The sequence below is a fragment of the Odontesthes bonariensis genome, chromosome 2 (genome assembly GCF_027942865.1).
Source record: "Odontesthes bonariensis isolate fOdoBon6 chromosome 2, fOdoBon6.hap1, whole genome shotgun sequence".
Classification (NCBI taxonomy): Eukaryota; Metazoa; Chordata; class Actinopteri; order Atheriniformes; family Atherinopsidae; genus Odontesthes; species Odontesthes bonariensis.
This window is the reverse complement of record NC_134507.1, coordinates 35,016,545-35,034,565: the sequence shown is the minus strand read 5'-3', so window position 1 is coordinate 35,034,565 and position 18,021 is coordinate 35,016,545. Positions and strand designations below refer to the sequence as shown.

At 45.2% G+C, this 18,021-nt stretch overlaps 2 non-coding genes and 1 pseudogene across 2 annotated transcripts; all 3 read right to left on the bottom strand.

Moving 5' to 3' along the window:
* Window positions 1–1,946: 1,946 nt before the first annotated feature.
* Window positions 1,947–2,089, bottom strand: LOC142366556 (U1 spliceosomal RNA; annotated as a pseudogene).
* A 561-nt stretch (window positions 2,090–2,650) lies between these two features.
* On the bottom strand, window positions 2,651–2,815 carry LOC142366289 (U1 spliceosomal RNA). The gene has a single exon (XR_012766774.1). It is a non-coding gene; the product is annotated as a U1 spliceosomal RNA (small nuclear RNA).
* A 561-nt stretch (window positions 2,816–3,376) lies between these two features.
* Window positions 3,377–3,540, bottom strand: LOC142366371 (U1 spliceosomal RNA). Its single transcript, XR_012766799.1, has one exon. It is a non-coding gene; the product is annotated as a U1 spliceosomal RNA (small nuclear RNA).
* Between the last annotated feature and the right edge of the window lie 14,481 nt (window positions 3,541–18,021).

Genomic DNA, 18,021 nt, shown 5'->3' with positions numbered 1-18,021 from the left:
AGGCTCTGTCCACCTACGAAACTCAAGGTACATATTCATTTAACACAAGTTGTATTAGTTTACTGGCTAATAGCACACAGATCGTGCATGTCACATCCAGTGGGCTGCTGTAATGAAAAGCCTCATTCCACAGTGTGGATATACTATAATCAATGTGTTTTGGGTTTTTTTGTATTTACAGAGAGCCAGTCACAGAAGGCAGTTGGTGGTGAAGACGCCATCCTGTTTGAAGGATGGCACAAATCCTGGGAGGCTGAGGACAGCGGGCTGCCCGAGCAAGACATTAAGTGGCTGAAGGAGGATGAGGAGAGGGGGCTCTTTCTGAAGCCGCGGCCCTTCTCTGACATGTACGGCAGGAAGAGGTGGAGGAAGGTCCTGAAGAGTGAAAAGATGTGGTTCCACCCTCCCGAGATGCCCGGTGTGGTGGATGGCAGCACGGTCCCCGTGGCAGACAGTTTCTTCCGACACCGCGTCTTCTTCTGGAGGCCAGTTGGTGTGTGGCGCTACAGCGTCCGCTGCACCGAGCCCGGCTGCCCTGCCAAGGACAACCCGAAGGCTTTCCTGTACCGCTGTGGCTACGGCAACACGGTGAGGCCCATCTGTGACATCAACGGCTGGTAAATGACTGATACTGAGGCCCAGTGACTGATCTTGACTTGTCTGAACTTTTTTTTTCTCTTATCTTTGATGTCACTTTATGTTGTTGTTTGTGTATATAGTTTCCTGATTGCACTCCTACATGCACATGTATACAGTTCTCATTTTTATTGTTCACTTACACTTGATTTCTTGTTTGTTCCCATATCTGCTGTGGCACATACTCCACATGGCTCTTCTGTCTGCCGACTGCTCCTGGTCAGTCAGTCTGTCTGTCTCTCTCTCTCACACACACACACACTTAATTTCAAATATCTTTTCATGACAAATGTGCACTATACATGTCTTCACTTTGTTTACCAAATGAGCATGCAACTTGTTTGTTCCCATATCTGCTGTTGCACATGGCTCTCTCTCCTGTCTGCCCACTGCTCCTGGTCAGTCAGTCTGTCTGTCTCACACACACACACTCTCCCTCCACCTCCACCTCACCCCCCCCCCCCCCTTCTCGCTCTCTCTCCCCCTCACACACTTAATTTCAAATGTCTTGTCATGAAAAATGTGCACTATACATGTCTTAACTTTGTTTACTAAATGAGAATGCACTTGAATAAATGCACTTCAGCCCTTAAAGTGCCTTGAATCGCAGTAGCAGTGTGTTGTGTCATTTCTTATTCCAAGTCAACACTTTCAATGTTCTCCTTCAATCTATTCATTATAATGTAACCTACCAGTAATTATAATCATTCATGATATACCATCATCTGTAATAATAAACACATGAACAGCATACAACTGTGAAGAAATAAAAAAGTTTATTGACTTAATAGACAATGTTGCAGAGGTAACAGTGTGTCATTTCCCCCATAATCAATGTCTCCATCACCATGTAGGCCTCAAACCAGCGGGTCGACCAATGGGAAGACAAAAATAAGAGCTTTAGAGGTTTTGTTTACGTTCACATCCACATGTTTCTAAAAATAGCCACACCAATTAGTCTCATGTCTTTTTTTAACCACCTTTTTCATTTTTTCATACAATACCAAGTACCAGCTGGTGGGTGAAAATAAATAAATCACTCAAATGAAGTGATCAATAGACAGCAATGCAAGCATTAAAACACGATTCAATGTCCAACACTCCCAATTAGACAAAACACTTGTATAAAACGATCATTTAAGTCGTATTTTGTACATTTCCCTAGATTCACCCTGAAACAAAACTTCACCACATGGCCTGGCAGCTTTTGACAGCTAATTGACCAATAGTACAGCATGCCCATGATTTCCCATCCCTCCCTCTCCATGGATTTGATTGACAAATCTTTTAGCCAATAATATGCCTTATTTGTCTTACAGTCTACATCCGATTTTGCACTTTGTACGCGCTGAGGGCCATTCGCAAGAATCAGCACAGCCGGTGTGCAATGGCTGAGCCTCATCCTGGGTGAACCACCTTCTTGATCATGGTATCTCCCCTGCCAGGTAAGTATGGGTTGGAACTGTCAGAGGCTGACACCTCTTTTCCACGTGCCTCACTCGGCCAGACGGTGCAGCAAATTCAACTGTCTGCAGTGCCATGCCAGCAGCTAACCTGAATCTGAAAAGCTTGCAGATTAAAACAGTCTGGCTTTTCTTCATCTTTCTGATCAGTTCTTGTTTCAACAACCAAGGAACTTGGAGCACAAATTGATTTAGTTTTTCCACTCTCCCCATCTCTAGAGCCACACCCACCCACACTGGGAAAATTCTTAGTTGAGGCAAACCCTCACGGCTTAATATCTCCAGTGCAGAAATGCTGCCGTATTCTCATCTCGTTGTTGCCATCACTAAGGCAACGCCCACCTGCCTGGGGTGACTGCACTGTATGACCGCACTGTATGACATCACCTGACAACTGCGCAGCTGCATATCAGCTGTGCAGACCTGCCGCAGCATTCAGTAAACCTTGCAAAACATTGGTTTTAAAGATGGAAAGGTGTCGTTAAAGCAGCAACACCAGGACGAAAACCAAGGTAGAGTTGCCCAGGGATATTCACGTTATACAGTCAAATCAGGGGAGAGCGCGAACGCAGTCCCCAACTACCAGAAATTATGCAGTCGAGATTCCCACATTTGGGGAATTTCGCAAGGGTCAGTACAGCCAGTGTGCAATGGCTGAGCCTCGTCCTGGGTGAACCACCTTCTTGATCATGGTATCTCCCCTGCCAGGTAAGTATGAGTTGGAACTGTCAGAGGCTGACACCTCTTTTCCAGGTGCCTCACTCGGCCGGACGGTGCAGCAAATTCAACTGTCTGCAGTGCCATGCCAGCAGCTAACCTGAATCTGAAAAGCTTGCAGATTAAAACACTCCGGCTTTTCTTCATCTTTCTGATCAGTTTTTGTTTCAACAACCAAGGAACTTGGAGCACAAATTGATTTAGTTTTTCCACTCTCCCCATCTCTAGAGCCACACCCACCCACACTGGGAAAATTCTTAGTTGAGGCAAACCCTCACGGCTTAATATCTCCAGTGCAGAAATGCTGCCGTATTCTCATCTCGTTGTTGCCATCACTAAGGCAACGCCCACCTGCCTGGGGTGACTGCACTGTATGACCGCACTGTATGACATCACCTGACAACTGCGCAGCTGCATATCAGCTGTGCAGACCTGCCGCAGCATTCAGTAAACCTTGCAAAACATTGGTTTTAAAGATGGAAAGGTGTCCTTAAAGCAGCAACGTCAGGACAAAAAACAAGGTAAAGTTGCCCAGGGATATTTATATTATACATTTAAATCAGGGGAGAGCGCGAACGCAGTCCCCCACTACCAGAAATTATGCAGTCGAGATTCCCACATTTGGGGAATTCGCAAGGGTCAGTACAGCCGGTGTGCAATGGCTGAGCCTTGTCCTGGGTGAACCACCTTCTTGATCATTATATCTCCCCTGCCAGGTAAGTATGAGTTGGAACTGTCAGAGGCTGACACCTCTTTTCCACGTGCCTCACTCGGCCGGACGGTGCAGCAAATTCAACTGTCTGCAGTAACATGCCAGCAGCTAACCTGAATCTGAAAAGCTTGCAGATTAAAACAGTCCGGCTTTTCTTCATCTTTCTGATCAGTTCTTGTTTCAACAACCAAGGAACTTGGAGCAGAAATTTATTTAGTTTTTCCACTCTCCCCATCTCTAGAGCCACACCCAACCCACACTGGGAAAATTCTTAGTTGAGGAAAACCCTCACGGCTTAATATCTCCAGTGCAGACATGCTGCCGTATTCAGCAAAACTTGCTAAACATCCACTTCATTGTTCACATGTGCTCTTTTTTTTCATCTTTTTGCTGCCATCTCTAATAGTGATGTGTCGGTCGCGAACGATCCGGCTCTAAGAGCCGGCTCTTTGAAGTGAACGACAGGAACCGGCTCCATAATGGGAGCCATTTTGGGATCCTATTTGGGAGATGTTTTTTTTTCTTTCAGTATCTCGCTGTCTCTCTGCCTCCCTGTCAGTGCCACAGAGCCGACAGTTTTTTTCCCACGTCATTTTTTTTGTCCTTCGGACCGGTGCCTCGCTGTCTCTCCCATCTCCCTCCCCCTCACTCTCACTCTCCCTCTCCTTGCGCGTTTTTCTCTGCTTCTGCCAGTGCTAGACGGGGATATATGGGGAGCCGTTGTGGAGCCGAAAGAGACGGCTCTCCACAGTAAGTCGAGCCATTAGAGCCGCATCTGGAAAAAGACCCGAAAATCCCATCACTAATCTCTAAGATCCCAGAGCAGGTGCCTCACCGACTCGGGCGCGCCACAACCAGGTCGCGGGCAGGTTGAGATCGCTGACATGCCCCGGGAGTGCATAACGGACCTGACTGGCAGGATCTCATGAGCCACCATCCATGACAGGTCCCGGAGTTTGTTTGGAAGAGCGGAATGGTTGACGTTGCACCAAACTGTTTAGTGCTCGCCAAACGCGAGCCCACGCACTGGACTCACTGGTTCCCGCTCCTGCACAACAGAGATCAGAGAGCGGTGGTTTGTTAAAACATGCAACTCCTCTGCCTCCAAGTTAAAATGCTTTTAGAACGTCTGGATAAAAGCATAGGATGGTGGCAGGCTAAAAGACACAGGCACTTTTAGGTCGGTGGGTAAAATCTTCAGTCTTCTGAGGTAAGAACCCATCCAGAATCGTGTCATTGCTTTAGTTTTGGGGTTTCCGGATGGGTCTGTGGCCTGTAAGATGTGCAGTGTAGTGTATCTGCTTCCTAAAAACAAATAAAAATCAGGCACTCCCTTTCCTCCTTTCTCTGTTTGTTTCTTCATTACATCTCTCCTCAGTCTATCCCACTTGGAGCCCCACAGAAAATAAAAAATGGCTCGGTCCAGGTCTAAAAGCACTTTCCTAGGTGGGATTAAAACAGAACTGATTAGTGTCACAGCCCCTGGGGCTTGTGCTGGGCATGTCTCTCTCCTCCCTCTTTCTTTGTCTCCTCCCTCAGACCAGGAAGCTGATTGGAGTATGCAGCAGTGATTCCGGCAGCTCGTACACCTGGCCGTCTGTGGGAGTGGTTTTAAGCCGCCTTATTTTGTTAATTCTTCCCTTTTGGTTCCTGGCTGGGTTTGTGAGAACAGCATTGTGTTTTGGGTTTGTTTGGTTTATCCTTTTGTTATGTTTCGCACCATACAACACCTTTGCCGTACATTTATGCTCCATAACACCATTACACTACTGATGACTGATTGCCACATCCCATTGTTTTACTTTTGTTGAATTCGTAGCTTAAGTTCGAATTGTTTAAATAAATTTGATTTCCTTATAACTTACAAACCGCGTGCTTCCTCCTTTTTGATAAGGCTTTTGAGCCTGGTCGTGTCAAATTGGGGGCTCGTCCTTGTTCTATTTGCTAAAGTTTATTGGGTAGTTTCTGAGCTTGGGGTTGTTGGTGGTGGGTTGATTGCTGCGCACCTGAGTGCTGATTACCCGCTGCCCTGCTGGGGGAGGGGTTGTTGGAAGTTTGCATGGCTTCAGTGGTTAGGTGAGGAGTTTCTCCTGGTGGTACTATTGTTGGGGGTAGGTTGAAACTCTGACCTGGTTGTTTTGAGGAAGTGCATGGTTTGGTATTGAAGTTGATTTGGTTCTAGTTTGAAGGTAGTTTGTGTTGTGGTAATTTAGTTTATGCGCGCTGTTTGTTAATGTTTTGGGCTGGTTGTCAGGGTAAATGTTGGTTGGTGTGTCACATTGGACCGTGTGTTCCCTCTGTTAGGCTAAGTGCATTTTCCCTTTGGTATCTGCTCATCTGTCCGTAGTGTGGGGTGACGGCGGTTAGAGCAGTTGTCTCGGGGGCATGTCCATGGTTTTGGTGGTGTTGCCAGATGACTGGTCGCATCACCACACCAGTGGGTTTCAGTGCATAAATACCCGCTGCCAGATCCCCTGAAGACTAGGGTTGAGTTGGTTTAGGTTAGTTTTGGTTAGGCAGTTTAGTTAGTGGGGGGACACACACTGAGTAGGGGTCAGTGATGACCTTTGGCACACTGGCTACACTTGCTTTGTGACGCAGCACAGGTCTGGTTAGAGCGCCTGAGTGTTTTTCCTTTCACTGCTCTTTTTCTTAATTAGTATTGACCTGGCTTGTATGTTGGGAACTTTTCTAGCTTAGAGATGGCTAGCATTGCTGAGTTTGTGGAAGCTCCGAGTTTAGAGTTATTGAATAGATTCACCAAAAACCAGTTACTCCGAGTAGCAGACCACTACAAGATAGGGATTAATGATAAAAAGTCAAATAAGGAGGTACTGAAGTCTGAGATTAAAGCCTTCTTGAGTGATTTAGGAATCCTGACCCTGACTGAGGAGGAGCCTCATCCGGATCCAGAGGAGAAGTGGCCTGGTGAATCTGGTGATGGTTTGGGCCAGCATTTTAATAAAGGAACTGGTAATTTAACATTTGAGCAGCAGAGGGAGCTGTTTTTTTTAAAGTCCCAAGAGAGAATTGAGGTGGAGAGGTTGCGGATTGAGCAGTCCAGACTTGACATTGAGAAAACTAAACTGGAACTGATAAAACAGGGGAAACTTGCAGCTGGGGAGGCTGGGGTAACTGGTGGTCGGTCAGGGGTTTCAGGGTCGAATGATCAGGACTTTGACATTTTTCGCAATCTGCACCTGGTACCAAAGTTCAATGAAAAAGATCCAGAAACATTCTTTTCTCTTTTTGAATGCGTTGCTGAGGTCCGGAATTGGCCGGAGTCTGTGCGCACATTGATGTTGCAGTGCGTATTTACTGGAAGAGCTCAAGAGGCCTATGCAAGTTTAAATTCAGAGGATAGTAAGCAGTACGCCTTAGTTAAAAAGGCAGTGTTAAGAGCTTTTGAGTTGGTGCCTGAGGCGTACCACAAACGTTTTCGTACGTGGCGGAAAAACGAGAAGCAAACCCACTTGGAATTGGCGGGTGATTTGGCGAGGCATTTTGACCGTTGGGTTGCTGCGCTGGAAGTCAGTGATTATGAGGGGTTGTGTGAACTTATAGTTCTCGAGCAATTTAAGAACATGTTACCTGAACATATTGCTAATTACATCAGTGACCAGAAAGTGAAAACAGTTGCGAACGCTGCGGCATTAGCAGATGAATATGTGCTCAGGCACAGACGTGGGTTTAGTGAGCGGCGTCTGTTTAGCCGGCACCCACCTGTCTGGTGGTAATGGTCATGGAAACGGGGCACGTTCCGATTTATATGCAGTGGGTAGCTCAGTTAAAGTTGTTGCTACAGAGGATCATGGTGTTCGTAGCCGTGAGGAAAGAACCTGTAATTACTGTCATAAAAAGGGCTATTTACAAGCTGACTGTTATGCTCTTAAGGCTAAGTCAAACTCTAACCAGTCTGTCTCTCAACCTAGGGCTAGAGGGGTGTCTATGGCTGTCTCAGTGCCACCTTCGCTGCCTTTGGTGGTGAAGGGGGGGTTTCAGGTTGGGACTCATCAAAGTCCGGAACTGGAAAGTTAGACATTTTGTTAGTGATGGTTTTGTGTCTTTGGTGGGGAGTGACAAAAAAGTACCAGTAAAGATATTGCGTGACACTGCTGCTTATGATACTTTTATCAAAGCATCAGTTTTGCCATTCAGCAGTGAGAGTGATACTGGGTCTTGTATTCCTGTGTTGGGTATGGGTTTAAATGTACTTCAAGTTCCCGTGCATAACATCATGTTGTACTCCGATCTTTTCCAGGGACAAGCAGTTGTGGGGGTGCGTCCTGCTTTCCCAGTGGAGGGTGTCAATGTGCTTTTGGGTAATGGCCTGGCTGGTGCCTGTGCGTGGGTTGACGTGCCGCCACAGTTAGAGGTGGACACGGTGCCAGTGGTAAGACAACAGCCTGATGATAGTCAATCAGCATTCCCTGAAGAGTTCACAGCATGTGCTGTAACGCGTGCTATGACAGGGGATAAGTTTAATTCCAGCCTGTGTGAATCAAATAAAAATGTGGGGTCGTTATCTATGTTTTCTTTGTCTGACTATCCCTTGTCAGTTTTGCAGGAAGAGTTGAAGGCGGAGCAAGAGGCTGATTGTTCCCTGCAAGGTTTGTTTGACCAGGTGGTAACCGGTGCCCAGATAGAGAGCAGTGCTCGGGGCTATTTCCTTAAAGACTACCTGTTGGTAAGGAAATGGGTCCCGCATGGTCAGAGTTTTGTGGGTGATCCGATTATCCAAATCGTGTTGCCTGAGAGGTTTCGTGAACCTGTTTTAAAACTAGCTCATGAGGGGTCGGGGCATCTTGGTGTTCGGAAGACATACGACCGGATTCTGAGGCATTTTTTCTGGCCTCGGTTGAAACATGACGTATCGGTACACATAAAAACTTGCCACACATAGGTGGTGAGAGCGTTGTCACAATTCATCTCTATATTTGGCATTCCAAAAATCATTCAAAGTGACCAGGGTTCGAATTTCTCCTCACACCTTTTCTCTCAAGTGTTGAAGCAGCTTAACATCAAGCATAACAAAGCATCTGCGTATCATGCACAAAGTCAGGGAGCATTAGAACGTTTCCATCAAACGTTGAAGTCGTTGCTACGTTCTTATTGCATTCAAATGGAAGGTGACTGGGAGGAGGGTTTGCCCTGGTTAATGCTTGCAGCTAGGGAAGTAGTTCAAGAGAGTACAGGGTTTAGCCCAAATGACTTGGTGTTCGGCCATACTGTACGAGGTCCGTTAGCCATTTTGAGGGACCAGTGGATGGGGGAGGACCCTCCCCGGAACGTGTTAGACTATGTGAATGGTTTTTGGCGTAGACTTTATGCAGCTGGCGAACTGGCCAGGGAGAAAATGGAGCATGTGCAGGGAAAAATGAAAAAGCTCTATGATAGACGTACGGAACGGTGGGTTTTCAGTCCTGGTGATCGAGTACTGGCGCTGTTGCCCATCATAGGCTCGCCATTTCAAGCCAAATTTACTGGCCCATGCACAGTTTTAAGGAAGCTTTCTGATTTAAATTATTTGATTTCGACTCCAGAGCGCAGGAAAACCACCCAATTGTGTCATGTGAACCTGTTAAAACCATATTATGAGCGTGCGTCAAAATCACCTGGGTATGGTGCACAGGTTATCGCGGCGAATTCTCATCCAGCATGTTTAGCAACTAGAGCATCAGAAGTCACTACACCTTTGTTGGTGAGTGAGGTGGAGGTGGAGGCGGATGGGTTACCAGCTGTTGATCAAGCATTAACACATGGGCGGTTGAAAAACTCTGAGGCTCTCTGTAACCTTGAGGCATTGTTGCAACATCTGCCAGAGTTAGAAAGGGCAGAGTTGGCAGAGTTGATTAGGTCTTTTCCATGTTTGTTTGGTGATACGCCTACTCAGACCCTCCTTATTGAACACGATATTGAGGTGGGAGATGTTCAGCCTATTCGTCAACGTTTTTTTCGTGTCAATGCTGAAAAACGCAGGTATCTGGATGCCGAAATTAAGTATGTTGGAGAATGACATAGCTGAGCCATCCTCCTCAAGCTGGGCATCGCCTTGCATCACGGTACCCAAAGCAGACGGCACACCAAGGTTTTGCACTGTCTTCAGGAAAGTTAATGCTGTCACCAGACCTGACTCGTTCCCACTTCCTCGTATGGAAGATTGTGTAGATGAGGTTGGTCATGCTAAGTTTGTAAGTAAGTTTGATCTATTGAAAGGGTACTGGCAGGTCCCTTTAACTCAGCGGGCCCATGAAATTTCTGTATTTGTGACACCGAACGGTTTGTTTTCTTACAAGGTTATGCCTTTTGGCTTGAGAAATGCGCCAGCGACATTTCAACGCCTTATGACTCGTGTTCTGGGGGACCTGGAGGGTTGCGCTGTCTATTTGGATGACGTGGTGGTGTTTTCTGACTCTTGGCCTCAGCATGTCGAGCGCATCAGGGTGCTGTTCGGTCGCTTGGCTGAGGCCTGTCTCACCATTAACCTCTCAAAATGTGAGTTTGCCAAGGCGACAGTGACTTATCTTGGCCGAGTTGTGGGTCAGGGGTGCGTCCGTCCTGTGGCTGCTAAAGTGAGCCCGGTTAGAAAATTATCCGGTACCAACCACGAAAAAGGAACTGTTGCGGTTTCTTGGATTAGTGGGTTACTACAGGTGTTTTTGTCGCAATTTTTCCACTGTTGCATCGCCACTCACTAACCTTTTGAAGGCAAAGGCAGTGTATATATGGACCCCTGAATGTCAACAGGCTTTTGAGAACATTAAAGCCTTGTTATGTACAGCTCCTGTTCTTGAGGCACCACGGTTTGACCGCCCTTTTTCACTGCAGGTAGATGCGAGTCACGTGGGTGCAGGTGCTGTTCTATTGCAAGCTGATGATCTGGGTGTTGATAAGCCAGTGAGTTTTTTTTCCCAAAAAGTTTAACTCCTACCAACTAAATTATTCAACCATCGAAAAGGAGGCACTAGCTTTGATATGGGCTTTGAAACATTTTGACGTGTATGTAGTTTCAGGCACTACACCCGTGGTGGTCTACACGGATCACAATCCACTAACCTTTTTGAACTCCTTGCAGTGTCCAAACCAGAGACTGATACGATGGTCTCTGATGTTGCAGTCTTATGGGTTGAACATCCGATACATAAAAGGATCAGAGAATGTGGTGGCGGATGCCCTCTCTCCGGCCCATTAGAAGTATGGGTTGGCGAGGGACCTGGTGTGTTAGGACAACTTTGATCGGTTGATGTCCCCTTCCAGTTCCGCTTGCGGTGTCTGTTCCTGCCTCCTGTCTTTCTCCTCTTAAATGCTCACAGAAATCCTAGGCAAATCTCTGTTGCTGAGGAGCAAGAGTTTGGTGTGCTGGGGGCAGATGGCAGTGGTTGGACTTTAAACTCCTCATGGGGCAAGTGTTTTTTTTCTGATTTGTTTTTTTTGATAACTTTTCATTGAGCATTTAATAGTGCTGGTTGTGTGTTGTACCTACTAGGTTTTAAACATATTTCGGTTCCCTATATTGAACCTCTTTTTAGGGGGTGTCACAGCCCCTGGGGCTTGTGCTGGGCATGTCTCTCTCCTCCCTCTTTCTTTGGCTGTGTTCGAAACCGCCTACTACATACTACATACTTGAAAACGGCATACTCATCGATCTGACAGTATGCAGAGCGTTTACACACAGTGCACTTCACTCCTGCCCGAGCCGAAATCAGCCGGCCTGAAAAGCTGATTTCGCTTAAGCTATAAACTCTGTAAATATATAACTTTAGCAACATTTGAAACATTTTCAGGCGAGAAAGTAGTCATTTAGACCCCCAAGGTGTTGAAAATCTGACAAAATACCGGCTATTTACAATTTTGTTCCCACGAATTCGGCGCTACAAAAGCTAGCCGCAGTGAGCAACGCACTTCCGGTTATGCCGTTTTGACTGCTCTCGTCCCGTTAACGGAATTTGACCGTTCAAATGGCGATGGGCGACGTCACGTTACGTTGCATCTTGGGTAGTTTGAGTGTGACAAGTAACCTCATGATGAATACTCAACATTTCGGCGAATCTAGTATGTATCTAGTGTACATCCGGGAACTTAAAAAAGTATGACTAGTAGGAATAGTAGGAGAAGTAGGCGGTTTCGAACACAGCCTTTGTCTCCTCCCTCAGACTAGGAAGCTGATTGGAGTGTGCAGCAGTGATTGCGGCAGCTCGTACACCTGGCCGTCTGTGGGAGTGGTTTTAAGCCGCCTTATTTTGTTAATTCTTCCCTTTTGGTTCCTGGCTGGGTTTGTGAGAACAGCATTGTGTTTTGGGATTGTTTGCTTTATCGTTTTGTTACGTTTAGCACCATACAACACCTTTGCCGCACATTTATGCTCCATAACACCACTACACTACTGATGACTGATTGCCACATCCCATTGTTTTACTTTTGTTGAATTTGTAGCTTAAGTTCGAATTGTTTAAATAAATTTGATTTCCTTATAACTTACAAACCGTGTGCTTCCTCCTTTTTGATACGGCTTTTGAGCCAGGTCGTGTCATTAGTAAAAGAAAAGGTAAAATCACGGCTTTGATGATTAAAACCTTTCCTTCAATGGTCAGTCCTCTAAGTCCCCAGTATCCTAGTCTTTGCTTGACTTTCTCTACCACGTCTGGCCAGTTTGATGTCCCTCCTCCTTTCCTGTCAAAATTAATCCCCAGTATTTTCTGTTTTGTCTGGGTTATAGTCACGGGGAGTCCTGCAGTCTCAGTCGCTGTCCATGGCCCGTAAAATTGGGCTTGGGTCTTGTTTCTGTTTAGTTTTGCCCCAGAGGCCCGTCCATACCAGTCAGTCAAGTCCAGAGTCCTATTGATGGATATTAGGTCTGTATATAAAATGTTCACATCGTCCATATATAAAACACACTTTGTCGATTGTCCCCCGCTCCCCGGGACTCTCACCCCATTGATTCGGTGGTCCCTTCTCAAGCTTTGTGCTAGTGGTTCGACACAGATGATGTAGAGGAGGGCAGATAACGGACAACCCTGACGGACACCGCAGTGGATGTTTACTGCTTTTGTCAGATGCCCGTTAACAAGGAATTTGCTGGTAATGCCCCGGTACAGCAGACCCACCCAAGCTATAAACCTTTCTGGGAACCCCATTTTTTGCAGTACCATGAAAAGGTACTGGTGCGAGACCCGATCAAAGGCTTTCTCAAAGTCTAAATTTAGGACTGCTAGCCGAATGTTTCTGTCTCTCGCATAACAGATGGTGTCTCGGATCAGTACGAGGCTGTCGGTTATCTTCCTCCCCGGGATGGCACAGGCTTGATCCGGGTGAATCAGGTCTTCTAAAAACAAGGACATACGTGAGGCTAAAAGTTTACTAAAAAGTTTACAGTCAAAGTTTAAAAGTGTAATCGGTCTCCAATTCTTCAAGTCAGTCTTGTCTTTTTTTTTGTGAAGAAGAGTCACTATCCCTGCTCTAAAACTGTCAGGAAGTCGCTCAAGTTGCTCAAATTCCATAAAAACAGTAAACAAGTCAGGTGCTAAAATATCCCAAAAGGTCAAATAAAATTCTACGGGAAGTCCATCTTGTCCTGGGGACTTCCCTTTCTTAAAATTTGTAAAACATTTATTTAACTCTGAAATTGTAAAATCTTGGGTTAAAAGCACACTGTCTTTTACTGTTTTTTCTGTGAAATTTAAAACTTCTGTCATGGTGTCCATTTCAACAGGTTTTTGTTCGTACAGTTCACGATAAAATTGTTCAACAGCTTGTTTAATTACTTCCATTGTATCAACTGTGCACCCGTTTTCTTTTGTTAGCTTTAAAATGGCCCCCCCTTTATTTACAATTTTCTTAAAAAAATACCTTGTGCACTTCTCTCCTTCCTCTATTTCTCGTTCCCTGCTTCTTAAAATGACACCCTTACTTTTAATATCTGCTAAAACCGACATCTCTGTTTTCACTTGTTTAATTTCATCATTAAAATCCATCCCTTGTTGGTTTAATTTAAAATAGCGCTGTAGTCGCTTCTGCAGTCCCATCATGCGTCTGTTTTCCCTATTCTTTTTTCTCCTACCTGCCTGTCTAAAGAAAGTCTGGGTCTTTTCCTTCACCATTTCCCACCAGTGTGCACGTGTATCGTAAAAGTCTTGAAGGGTCTGCCACTCGTGGTACTGCTCCCGGTACTGACTAACTATTTCATTTTCTTTTAAAAGGGAGCAGTTTAGTTTCCACAGACCACTTCCGGAAGTCACACCCGAAGAGAGTGATAGGGTGCAGGAAAGCATCAGGTGATCAGAAAAGAAAACGGGGGTCAATCTAGCATCGGTTGGTGGGCAGTCCCGTGTAAAAAGGTAATCTATATGAGAGGCTCTGGTGCCATCACCACTGAACCAGGTGAAGCCCTCCTCTCTGGGATGCATGGTTTTAAAACAGTCCTGAGGTTTAAAATCCTTGCATATGCCCTGTAATAAAACCGATGTTTTGTCAACTTTAAAAAATTCCCCTGCTCTTTTTCTGTCACTCCTGCTTAAAATACAGTTAAAATCACCCCCTAAAACTAGTGGTGCCCTACCTAGCATGTGGGACTGCAGGTCTTCTAAAAGGTCATACCGGTCATTTTTTTCGTTAAAGCCATAAATATTTAAGAGGTTAAAATCTTGTCCCATAAAAGTCAAATGTGCTAAAAGTGCCCGTCCGTCTCTCACCACAGTGCTGCCCTTCACCAGAACCTGAGGGTTTTTGATTAAAATGGCCACTCCATCATTTTTGTTTTGGTTGGATCCACTCCACAATGATGTCTGTGGCCACATCTCCTCCCACTGTCTGTAGTGCTTTAAAAACGGTAGGCCGCATTCCTGTATTAAAAGAACATCTGACTTAAAAGAACTAAGAAAGGATAAAACACTCTGGGCTCTAACTTTCGACTTTACACTTCTCACATTAATAGTTGAGAGAGTGAGTGTCATGAGTATGGTTAAAAACAACAGGTATGACATCTTAAAAGACTAAAAGAGGGTTAAAACATTTAAAATGTCTTAAAAGCAGTTATGTAATTTCTTGTGAACGGAGCTCTTCCTTCACTTCTACAGGTGAGAGGCGAGGGTGTTGAGCTCTATTCCCCGGTCGGACTCTGGGGGTCGGCCTCTGTTGCAAGGTTTTGTTAAACTTTGAGTCTCTAGGGGTTGATTGCAGAACTACATTTAAAAAAGAGACCTCATTTGGTGAATTGGAGGGGAAGACTCTGGGCTCCTCCACAGATGAACTGTCTGAGGTAGTCCCAGCTCTTCCCCTCTTCTCTGAGACTATAGGAGAATCAGAGGACAATTCTGATGCAAGCCTCTTTGTTTGCTGGGCATCGGGGAGGGAGGCATCCTCGCTATCATCGTGTGATTGGACTTCTTCACATTCTGAACTAGCTCCGCCTTCTGCCTGCACCACCTCCTCCTCCTCTCCAGAACTCTCCATTGGTGGGGGTGTAGCAGGCCCCTCCCCCTCCTCGGCCTCACCTGACTGCTGTCCACCATTCAGGGATTTTGGCGGGAAGTTTGAATTTTCCAGCCCAGCTGTTTCAAGTAGCTCGTTAACTGCCTCGGTCTGCCCTCCATTTCCTTCCCGCGTTTTTTTTGGATTTCAATTTGTTGGCAAAGGATTTTGGGCAATCTCTGAAGAGGTGGTTTGATTCTCCACAGAGATTGCACTTTCTGCCATGAGTACACTCTTCGAAGGTGTGACCGATTCCTCTACATTTGCTCTACATTTGTACAAGTATTTAAAACATTACAACAATACATGCCCAGTAATATTGTTGCAATGTTTTAAATACTTGAGCGCAGTTTTTCTAGAGAAGATAATTGTTTTGTTTATGAGATTATCGTCCATCGACTCTTTTGGGCTTTCACATGCGCGAGCCTACCAACAAGAGGTAAGTGACATGCTGTTTATAAAGTTGTTTTGTAACGTCCCCATGCCAGTAATGTGAGAACCATGCATATGGTTTTGATGGTAAGGCTTGTGACTTTATTGTCGGATGGTTTATAAAGTGGTGTGACGTTTCTGCAGTGTGCAAGTTGTTGTTTTACGTGGAAGGGTTAGCTCTTGCCCCTTAGCCACCACGTATTAGCCTCACATGACAGGGTGTCCGAACAGCGCGATCTCCACACAGGGAGCGCAGATTTGCACCTCTCTGTGTCCTACTATCAGTATTTGACAACCTCTAGCAATGGAAACGCGCTTCAAATGCCCCGGAGTTCCCCTTTAAAGTCCAACTGGATGCAGGAGGGGACTTCCTGCACACAACACCCTACAGCAATGTAGAAGTAAAAAGCATTCTAATTCATCTAATCTAAAAACACATTCTAATCAGAATCAGAATGAGCTTTATTTGCCAAGTCGGTAGGCACATACAAGGAGTTGTTTTCTCTATGGTTTAAACATGTAAAAGGCCACATGAAGTTTGGAGGTCTGCAGCAATGGACTCTGCAGAAAGGTCGCCAACCTTCTGCAGAGTCCATTGCTACAGACCTCCAAACCCCGCTCTGTCATTTTACGTGGCCGACCACTTGGTGGCTGAGCTGCTGGCGTTCCCAGTCGCTTCCACTTTGTTCTAACACCACTGACAGCTGACTGTGGGATATTTAGGAGCGAGGAAATGTCTCCACTGGACTTGTTGCACAGGTGGCATCCTATCATGGCACCACGCTGGAACCCACTGAGCTCCTGAGAGCGAGCCATTCTTTCACAGATGTTTGTAGAAGCAGTCTGCATGCCGAGGGGCTTGCATTTCTACACCTGTGGCCATGGAAGTGATGGGAACACCTGAATTTAATTATCTGGATGAGTGAGTGAATACTTTTGGCAATCTAGTGTATATTATACAGACATAAAATGGCAAGTGATCTGACACAATTGAGAAAGAGATTAAAGAAATAAACAAGGAGTAAGAAAGGGGTTTAATATCTAGCTGCAAGGTATTATGGGACATAAGTGCTGTTTGTTTTGGCAGGTGCTGATTGTGGGGGGGTGGGGAGCGGGAGTAAGAGGAATGGCGTCTTTGAGTCCTGGAGAGGAGGAAATGGAAAGTGCATCTGAAAGAGAAGGAGGATGGAATGAAGTAAGGAAAAAGACATCAAGAAAGAAGATAGATATGTCAAGTGACAGTCTCAGTGAATCTGATTCACAGAATGAAATGAAGAGAACAAAGAAAAGGATTGAGAAGGAAGAGTGGAAAGTGATTGTGGAGTTTGGTGAGCAATCCGCAGCTAAGCTACATCCAGTGGCCCTGACTAAAGCGATGCACAAAGAAATTGGAGCGATAAAGCAAGCAAGATTTCTGAGCAAAGGACGGATGTTGGTAGAAATGATAAATGCAAAACAACAGGAAAAGTTACTGAAAATGAAGACCTTGAATGAAGTTCAAATTAAATGCCATGTCCCTGGGGCAAATTGGAAAATACTTGGAGTTATCAGTGGAGTTCCGGTAGAAATCAGCATTGAAGATCTAAAGAAAGAAATTAAAGGGGGAAAGGTGTCTGTAGTTAAGCGTCTTCCTACTAGGTATCAGGGCAAGATAGTGGATAGTTTGTCTGTTCTTCTTCAGTTTGAAAAAACAATCCAACAGAAAATAATGATAGGTTGCATGAGCTTTCCAGTGAGAGAATTCATCCCTAAACCTCTGCGGTGCTTTAAATGCCAAAGGTTTGGGCATGTGGCAGATAAGTGCAAAGCAACTAAGCCCAGGTGTCCAACATGTGCAGGGGAACATGAATATGGTAGTTGTGATGCAGGGGCGAAGGTGAAAAGTTGTAACTGTGGTGGGGAACATAGTGCTGCATATCAGGGATGTGAAGTGCAGAAAAAGGCTAAGGAGGTGCAGAGATACAAAGTGAAAAATAAAGTCTCATATGCTGAAGCAACAGAAAAGGTATCATTAAACATAGCTAGAAAATCCCAAGTAGCAGCAAATATATTCTCGTCAAAAGATTTTCCCAAACTCCCACAGGCAAAGGAAAGCCCCACAAAGTGTTCACATAAGTGTGTGATAGGAGAGGATGCATTGATTGTTAATAAGTACAAATTTGTGGCATTTATTGGAAAAGTGGTGAATGTTGCTTTACAGCAAACAAAAAAGAGGTCAAGACTGAAAACAATAGTGGAAGCAGCAGGTGAATTTTTGGGGATAAAGGATATAACCGTTGAAATGATACATGATATGCTAGCCACCAATAATGATGAGTCACAGATAAGTGAGTAGATTAATGGTTTTTCTCATTCTGCAATGGAATGCTAGAAGCCTTATTGCAAATGGACAAGAATTCAAGACCTATATATACCAGTTAAAAGAAAAACCAGACGTTATTTGTATCCAAGAAACATGGCTGAAGACTCATTTGGACTTCAGTATTGGGGGATATAGTGCTATAAGACAAGATAGAAATAATGGTCAGGGAGGGGGATGTGCAATCTTTATCAAAGAAGTAATGTCTTATAGTAGGATAACATTTAAGAACAATT